The sequence below is a fragment of the Petaurus breviceps genome, unplaced genomic scaffold (assembly GCF_028583685.1).
Source record: "Petaurus breviceps papuanus isolate PSGF00001 unplaced genomic scaffold, PetGlider_PUasm1.0 90842, whole genome shotgun sequence".
NCBI classification, from domain to species: domain Eukaryota; kingdom Metazoa; phylum Chordata; class Mammalia; order Diprotodontia; family Petauridae; genus Petaurus; species Petaurus breviceps.
In genome coordinates, this window is record NW_027187358.1 from 9,746,823 (window position 1) to 9,756,678 (window position 9,856).

Genomic DNA, 9,856 nt, shown 5'->3' on the forward strand with positions numbered 1-9,856 from the left:
CAGATATAGAAACTGTTAGAAAGGAGTGGTAATTTGAGACACACCACTGCCACCCCCAAAACAAACAAACAAATAACATTGCTTTAACTTTCATTTATAAGTCTATTTGTTAGTCAACTTTCATTATCTAAGGCCCTTTTTGGTTTGTCTGTCTTTGACCATTACTTATTTGTAGTTTTGTCAGAGGCTGGGGGTGGTGGTGGTGGGGTGCTCAAGAGGTATGGGGGAGGAAGAAATTGAGAAGTCATATTCTGATGGAAAAAAGCTTTAAGAGGAGATGATGTTGAAATGAATGTTTAAAGATGTTTAATTTTTGTGTTTAGGACTTTGGGCTGGATGGGTTTGGATCTGTAATTCCATGATTCCTTTGGTGAGGACACTTTCTACCAATCAAATCAACAATTGCTTTGCAACTTTTTGTCTTAATCTTGTAGGACCCCAGGAAACTTTTAAAAATGAATTGCTCTGGGTTACACAGTCAGTAAGTATGTGGCAGAGATGGAACTTCAGTCCAGGTCATTCTGACTCTGAGGCTGGCTTTCTAGTTTCTGTTCATGCTACCTCTCCAGGCAGGTGTATCATTTTCCCATTATCTGTAGATTTGACGTTTCTAAACCCTCGTTCTTTGCCATTGGCACAACCCTTTGGAGTTTCTGAAACTGCATGTGATGGTATCACATGAATGAAGACAAACTGAAGCTAATTGAAGCTAATAAACTTCTTTTGGACTTGTTTACGAAGATAGTATCTAATTTCCTTTCTACCTCTACATTTTGAGAATTCTATGATTTATGTATGTAATCAATTTTTGATAATTCACTTGGAGATAATAGGGATTTTTTTAATGCTATCCTGGCTTAGACATATCAGTCTTTGTGGCTAGAAGGAAACAACAGTCATCAAACTGATCATTTAGAATTCTTTGTATGCTGTTATAACTGAAATTTCATCATTTTGCTTTAAGTCAGAGGTTCTACCTTTGTTATCAAAGCATTAGGTCTTCAATAAGCTAACAGATTATTCTTGATGAGTATAACTGGATACTGATTCATTGAAATGTTCCCACTCCTATCTTGGCCAGTCTGGAGTAGGATTATCAGCACATTTAGAGCATCAAAGTTTTCTTTATCAGAGTGGCAGAATAAGGCAAAGGAAACTCTAGGATAAGACAGTAGAGGTGATGGTGGTCTGAAGTCTTTGTCTAGTGAGACAGTGTCTTGAAAAAAGGAAGCACTTCCAACATAGAAGTGAATCAGGTGGAAACTCATTTTGAACATTCAGGTCCTGTACCCAAATATACCATGAGATCCCTGTTGTTTTTAGGTGTGAACTTTCTGGGTTGCCCCAGTGAGGTACTAGAGGCCTGGCTTCCCTGAGGATAGTTCCCTGGAGATAACATAGGGTGAGCTGGCTCAGGTGTGGGGATGTGATGGTTTTTGTGGATAGCGTTTTGGACTTGGATTAAGGAGCCCTGGGGTTCAATCTGGCCTCAGACATATAATAGTTGTCTGACCATGGACCAGTTACTTTCCTTCTTAGAAACTCACTTTCCTGACACAAGAAACAAAGATAATAAAACTAGTAATCCCGATTAACAGGGCTGTTGGGAGGAACACATGTTGAAAACTCCTCCATTACCACAGAAATATGAGCAGTTATTAACCTTGTTTTGATGACCTGAAGTCTTCAGGTTGGTTTGAGTTCCTTGGTCAGGGTTCCATACTCTGGGTTTGATTGTTTTCCTCCTTCCCTGTCTTTTGAGTGTCTCTCTCAATAAGTCACCTTTCCATACCCCTCCCCTTTTAAAAATATATTCAATTTGGGGTGGCTAGGTGGTGCAGTAAATAGAGCACTGGCCTTGGAGTCAGGAGGACCTGAGTTCAAATCTGGCCTCAGACACTTGACACACTTACTAGCCATGTGACCTTGGGCAAGTCATTTAACCCTAACTGCCCTTACAAAAAGCAAAAAAAAGTATTCAATTTAATAAGCATTTATTAAGTATCTCTGTGTCAGATACTGTGCTAGGTGCTGGGGATATAGAGGCAGAAAGAAAACCTCAAGGAGTTTATATTCAGAGACACCCCTACAGAGATAAGTAAATAATATTTTCACAATAAATGCAAAACAAAAAAATTTGGGGGGAGGAGGAGATGGATACTAATAACTAGAATCAGGAAAGCCTGCTTTAGGAGGTAGCTCTTTAGCTCAGTCTTGAGAGCTAGGGATTTCTAAGGGGTGGCTCTGAAGAAGGAAAGCATGTGGGGTGAACAGCCTATACAAAGGTGCAGAGATGGGAAATGAATTGTGGTGTGTGAGGAAGAACATATAGCAAAACGCCTGGTCTTCTGGCATGCTTTCCCCTCACAGTTTTGCCTCTTAGTGGCTTGTACTTTAATCTTTGTGGTAGGTTTGTCTTATGGCACAGTGTTAATCTGTCAGTCACATTTAAAGTCTGGAACTAGCACTTAACTCTTATTGACATCATTAGCTCTTGATGGCAAACACAGTTCCTTAGAGCTGACAGGTCTGTCTAGCACTGTTCTAGATAATGGAGGAAGGAAGCAGGAAGACACGATTAAGAGTATGGAAATTACAGGGCAGATAGGTGGCGCAGTGAATAGAGCCCCGGCGTTGGAGTCAGGAGGACCTGAGTTCAAATCCAGCCTCAGACACGTAACACTTACTAGCCATGTGACTTTGGACAAGTCACTTAACCCCAATTGCCCTGCCTTCCCCCCCTCAAAAAAAAAAAGAGTATAGAAATTACTAGTCTAAATAGTCACCATAATGACCAAGCTATTGTCTTGGGCTGTTACAGGTTGATACCTAGGCTTAAGTAATCTAAATTACTAACAAAACATTCTTATTTAAATATTATCATGCCTTAACCTTGAGATTTACTTCATATTAGGATGGTATATTTCAGGGATGATTCAGGCAGTGGGAGGATCGGGTAGTTTGCAGTGGTCATGACAGAAATGGCATGAGTCAAGCTGAGCATTTCTCAGAGAAGAAAATCTGGTGTGTCACTTTCTGATTATTCTAGATTGTAGTAAGTGTTACTGGACATACTTAATTCATCTTACCACCTGATAGGGCTTGAATCAGATCTGCTTCATAAGATGGTCTTATCCCAGGGATGGGGAACCTGCAGCCTTAAGGCCATGTGTGGCCTTCTAAATCCTTAAGTTGAGCCTTTTGACTGAATCCAAATTTTACAAATTTTTTTGTTCTGTATGATCCCTGTCTTATGCTTTGACCACCATCATCTCTGGGAATGGGAGAGAAATAGTTAAGGCAGTTATAGAAACACAAACCACAGGGGTATGTGGATGGTCAGTTTGTTATACTTTAAAGTTGTTAAGATATGATGTGAGGAAGCAGATACCACCATCATTCATATATCAGGCATCAACACACACAGACACAGACACACATGCACACACATGCACACGTGCATACACAAGAACTTCTTCCATTCAAGTCCCTCTCAAGTCTCCTCATAGGGGCATGGAAGTGACCCTGGATTCTCAAAAGCTGTGCCAGAAGATCGCAAGCTCAGGCAGGACCTTCCAAGCTGGAAAGACTTCAGATATGGGCCCAGTGACTTGACTCTGTGTGTCCTCCAAGAAACAGAGTGACCAAATTCAGAGAACCTAACCAGGTGGTTTCTTTGGTGTAGTAACTCATGAAGACAACATACATAGAGGCTATGGGCCCTGTCCACGTCAGTTCAGTGAGTATTTATTTAGTGCTTACTGTGTACCAGGCACTATGCTAAATCTGGGGACACAAAGGAAGGCAAGAGACAATGCCTCCCCTCAGGGAGCTCACAGTCTAATGTGGGGGTGGGGGAGGGACAACATGTCAACAGCTATGTACAGCCAAGAGAGGGAGAGGACAAACTGGAGGTAATCCACATGGGGAGGCATGGAATTAAGAGAGAGATTTTGAAATGCTGATGTAAATAAAGGCATTCCCATCTATTAATCGACTGTCCCAGAAGACAGGCGTTATTATCTCATTTTACAGATTAGAAAACAAAGCTCAAAGCAGTTCTGACTATCCAGAGTCATGCAGTGAATTAGTGGTAGAGTCAGAGTGAAAATCCCAATCTCTTGATTTCCAACCAAAGACACTCTTCATTCTGACTACTGTGCCTCCCTAACACAGACAGTGGAGAGTCGACCCCACCCCACTATAATCAAATATCTGGGCTGTTTTTTTTTAATGCTTGTGGAGGGAACCCCTTCCCATGTTGACTAAGGTATAATGTAACTCTCTGTAAGATGTAAGCAGAAGTGTTTAGTGCTATGGTCTTGTGATAAGACCGAGAGGACTCTTCACTCCAGGCCTTTACATGATGAACTGATGGGACAAGACTGGGTGGTTTTGGAGAAGACACAAAGTTGCTCCATTTCCTCCTTGTGGCAGGACCTTTGCACTGCTCAGGGGAGGCCTGGGAGGAGTGAAGTCGACCTTACCAATCTCCTTGCCATTGAGTCTATTCAGTCCTGCCACATGAGCCGATCAGGAGCTAAGAGGCTGCTCTATGGCCAAGACTCTATTCTAATCACTTAATCCTTGGAGTAGATGTGGAATCTGATATGCTCTTAAATGGGAGAGAAGCTCAATTTATCCTTGGTCCAAGAATAAATACATGGAATCAGGAGGATTAGTGTGGTAGAGTTGGGGATTGTGGGAGTTCCAAATCTTGTGTTTTCATTCTCCCAGTATAAATATTGGGAATTTGCATGTGTGTCATATCGTATGTACTGTTGTGTATGCAGCCATATGGACAATACTAAATGCACGTCTCTTTCTCTCTGCACGCGTGTCTGTGCCCACACACATACAATCTCTTAGAGTTCTCAGATGTCATTGGAGGTTGCTTTTAAAATGACATTTGAGGTTTTAACCATCAGAAAATAGCTCAGCAGCTGTGGGAGTTAGAAAAGACCTAAGGATGGCCTAGGCCTTACCACTGAAGAAGCTACTTCCTCTAACCAGGGAGGAAACCTCTAGTGTGAGATAACCTTGGAATGTCCCATCTGAATTTCAGCATATAACCTAGAAGGTTTATTCATAAAGCTATAGAATTAGAGCTGGAACCTTAAAAGGCCCTTCACTTGGAGTGAGTAGGCTAATAGAATTCCCTCTCCTTGACATTTCTGAATTGGAGGGAGCCTGGGATGCACATGTGAAGGGAGGATCCTTTGGGGATTAGACCCTTGGTTCATTCATCTGTTCCTTAGGCCTGTTCCTGAGATCATTGAAGGGGGTTCTGGGGACAGAACTCATCTATTTCCCTGATAGCAACTTTTAAGAAATTGACAATATTCCCCTAAACTCTAGTTTTCCATCACAGACCATCTGTGAATTTACCTAGACTATTTTTAGAGTTACTCATATATTTTTATTCTAGGATCATAGATCATAGAATTTATAGCAGGAAGGAGCCACAGATCATATAGTCTAACTCTTTAATTTTATAGGTGAGTCAACAAAGGCTCAGAGTGGGAAAGGTGATAGGCCAAAGGTCAAGGAGGTGTTAAGTGGCAGAGTTAGAATTTGGACCCTTGGGGATTTCTATACCGTTTACTTGTAGGCACGTGAATCTGAGTTTTGATTTGTCCCTCAAACCTACCTCTGTCCAAACTTTAAGGAGGAACTCCTTGTTCTAGTGTCTCTTTCTCTGATGAACAATTCTGTACCTCAAGTATTGACGCCGTCGTTATTAGACTTCAGTCCTGCCTTTGATCAGACCATAAAGAGGATAACCTTGATTCTGTCTTCATTAACAGTAAGCCAACATTCATTGAGCATTTCCTATGTGCCAGGCACTGTGCCAAGCCCTGGGGATACAAAGAAAGGAAAAAAAAGCAGTCCCTGCCCTCAAGGAGCTCACACTCTAAGGGGCAGACAACATGAAAACAGCTACATATAAACAAGATATAGACAGGACAAATTGGAAATAATCAACGGAAGGAAGATACCAGCGTTAAGGGGCTTTGGGAAAGGCTTCTTGTAGAAGTTAGGGTTTTAGCTGGAACTTGAAGGAGGTGGGGGAGATCCAGGAGATAGAGGGGAGGAGGAAGAGAATTCCAGGCATGAGGGGACAGCCACTGAAAAGGGAGAGAGGACAGGAAAAGTGTCTTGTTTGAAGAGCAGCACAAACCCTTGTCACTTCTGATGTTGAATATGTATAGGGAGTTAATAAGACTGGAAGGGTAGAAAGTGGGCTTTGAATACAAAACAGGATTTTATATTTAATCCTGGAGGTCCTATGAGGTCCTTGATATTTATTGAATGGGCTGGGGGTGAAATGATCAGACCAATATTTTAGGAACATCAATTTGACATCCTCCACATGAGTGAAGGAGACTGGAATGGGGAGAGACTTGAGTCTGGGAGACTAACCAGTAGGCAGTGGCAATAGTGATTGTAAAAGGTGATGAAAGTTTGCCCCAGAATAGTGGCAATGTCAGAGTAGAGAAGGGGGAGTAGATGAGGAGTTGCAAAGGTAAAATGAATTGTACTTGACAGCAGATTGGGTATGGGGGAAAAGAGAAAGTGAAAAGGTAATAGCTCACACTTACATAGCACCTACTGTGTGCTGCTAGGCACTGTACTAAGTACTTGATAACTGTTATCTGATTCTCTCAACAACCCTTGGAAGTAGGTGCTATTATTATCCCTGTTTTAGATACAGGGAAACTGAGGCAAACAGTTTAAGTGATATGCCCAGGGTCACATAGCTAGCAAGTGTCTGAGGCTGAATTTGCACTCAGGTCATCCTGACTCCAGAACCAATGGTGCCTTCAGCAATAATAGGTAAATTAGGAAGAGGGAAGGGTTTTTAGGGAAAGATAATGAGTTCAATTTGGGACATTGGGCTTAAGATGTCTATGGGACATCCAATTTGAGATGTCCAGTGGGTGGTTGTAGATGAGAGTTTGGAGTACTACAGACTGTTGTAGAGGTGAAATTAGAGTTTAAGAGAGAGATTGGGGCAGGATAAGTAGATCTGAGTATCATCAGCATTTAAATGATCATTGAATCCATGGGAGTTGATGAGATCACCAAACAAGCAGTGTTGAGAAAGAAGAAGGCCCAGGATAGAGCGTTGGGAGACGCCCACCATTAGTGGATGTGACCTGAATGAAGATCCCACAAAGGAGAATGAGAAGGAACCATTTGACTTGGCAAGGAGAACCAGGAGATAAATGGTATCACAAAACCCAGGAGAAAGAGAGTATCTAGGGAAAGAGGGTGATCACAGTGTCAGAGGCTGTCAAGGTCAATAAAGATGAAGATTGGGAAAAAACCATGAAATCTGGAGATTAAAAGAGATTACTGATAATTTTGGAGAGAGTCATCCTTGTTGAATACTGAAGCCAGAAGGAGAGAGTTAAGAAGAAAATGAGAGGAAAAGTAGAGGCACTGTAGACAGTCTTCTCAAGGAATTGAGTCACAAAAGGGAGAAAAGATATAGGATGATAGCTAGTGGGAATAGATGAATCAAGTGAGGATTTTGGGGGAGACATGGGCGTTTTCATAGGGAGTAGGGAAGTAGCCAGCAGGCTGGGAGAGAGTAGAGGACAGAGTGATAGAGAAGTCAGGCTGCCAGAGAAGATGGGGTGGGATATAATATCATGTAATATGACATGAGTGAGTGTTCCCATTTGAACATTTCGACCTTTTCAGCCCATCCCTGGCTTTCTTAAGGTGTGGTGACTTCTGCTAGCATCCCATCATGCTCTCCAGGCTGTTCTCGGCTCTCAAAGGCCAGTACAAGCTCTGGCTGATCCTTCCTACCTTGGAAGGTTTTGAGTAGGTCCTGGAAATAGACTGCCTGACTGTTACTGAAGGACGGATTTAGTTTTAGTTTCAGTACTGTTTCATTTGGATCTCACCAACTCCCATGGATTCAGTTATCATCTCTATGCCGACTATCAGATCTACTTATCAGGTCCAGACTTCTCTCAAACTCAGACTCTCATCTCCAACTGCCTGCTGGACCTGTCAAACTGGATATTCCATAGACTCTCAGTATTAGGCAGTTTTTCTTTTCAGTTACAGCAGCTCATGAAGACCATCTACTAAGTACTTCAGGGATCTTGACCACATAAACAGAGGGGTTACCCAAACGAATGAAATCAGAAGGCTTTTGAAATATTGGTGACCAGAACCTTGCCAAGTACTTTAAATCTCTTGTTTAGAGCAGGCTAGTAGGGGCAGTAAAATGGGTCAGTGTGATAAAGCACTGGGCCTGGAGTGCATAAGACCTGAGTTCAAATATGACCTCAGACACTAGCAGCGTGACTCTAGGGTAGTCACTTAACATCTATTGGCCCTAATTTGCTGGAGAAGGAAATGGCAAACCATTCTAATATCTTCACCAAGAAAATGCCATGAACCATACTGGTGTGTCCTGGTCCATGAGTTGGACATGACTCAACAACATCACCGTGAGGTTGATCACTGGGTAATTAATTGTTTATGGGGCAGCTAGGTGGCGCAGAGGTTTGAGTGCAGGCCCTAGAGGAAGGCTCATCATCTCGAGTCTGAATCTGGTCTTGGACACTAGCTGTGTGACCCTGGGCAAGTCACTTAACCCTGTTTGTCTCAGTTTCCTTATCTGTAAAGTGAGCTGGAGAAGGAAATGGCAAACCAGTCCAGTGTCTTTGCCAAGAAAACTCCAAATGGGATTGTGAAGAGTTGGACGTGACTGATCAACAACAACCAAGTAGAGAATTGGGTGTTTATGGGTTTGGGTTTGTGAAGGGTGAGGAGTAAGTTCTAGCAGTATTAAATATACACAACAAAAACCTCTTCCTGCTTGTAAAACTTTCCCTGGTTCTTCCCTCGGTTTCCAACATCCTGATGAAGATGCATTGCTGGGCAGTTGTGCTAATGACTCTAAGGTACTGCAGAGAGAGAGGAGGGAAAAAGGATGTAATTGAAAATTAAATAAATTCTGATTCTTGGCCTGCAGTTGAATTTTCTATCAACTCCTGGCCCCCTGGTCTCAAGCTCATTTTACATGACTGTGTTGGCAAGGAGCGTTTTTTTGCCCTCAGCATTTCATTGTTCCCATTTTAGGCTCTGCTTGGAACATGGAAGAGACAGGAGAGCCATGGGGGGAGGAGGGAGACAGCCTTGTCTAGGAGAGCTCCTGCAAGGAGACCACAGGCCCAGGTCAGCTAAATGTGCTTAGCAGAAGCTCACAGAACTGGGAGATGGGCCACCTTCAACCTCTGTTATCTGTGTTCTTTTCTCCTACTTCAGGTCCCAGGCCCTTGGGCCTGCCTTATAGCTACCTCTACCTCTAGCTACCTGCCTTATACCTCTGGACCTTTGTTTTTAGCTGTCTGTCTGGAGAGCCCTGCTAAGGAGCTAACTGATAGATAAGGGGTTGGTGGGTAAGTGGTTTGGTGGATATAACAGCTCTGAAGTCAGGAAAACCTGATTTCAAGACTGGCCTCAGATGCTAGATATGCGACCCTGGGCAAGTCACTTCATCATTTTTGCCTCAGTTTCCTTATCTGTGAAATGAGTTGGAGAAGGAAGTTGCAAACCACTCCAGTATCTTTGCCAAAAAAACCCCAAATGGGGTCATGAAGAGTTGGAGGTGACTGAAATGACTCAGCTACAAAAAAAGACTAAATAGGGTCTAGATTATGTCTCTCCCCAGAGGTATTTGCATTTTAATAAGGAAGAAAGACCAAAAAGCCTTTAAGAACCAAAAGGATGGGGTGGCTAGGTGGCGCAGTGAATAGAGCTGGTGTCAGGAGGACCTGAGTTCAAATCCAGCCTGAGACACTTAACACATGCACAAAAAAAAAAAAAA

General features: G+C 42.6%; 1 protein-coding gene across 1 annotated transcript in view; it reads left to right on the forward strand.

The window, feature by feature from the left end:
• Positions 1-9,856, forward strand: part of RHOQ (ras homolog family member Q) — a 43,981-nt gene that overhangs the window by 1,802 nt on the left and 32,323 nt on the right. The gene's annotated exons all lie outside the window — the stretch shown is intronic.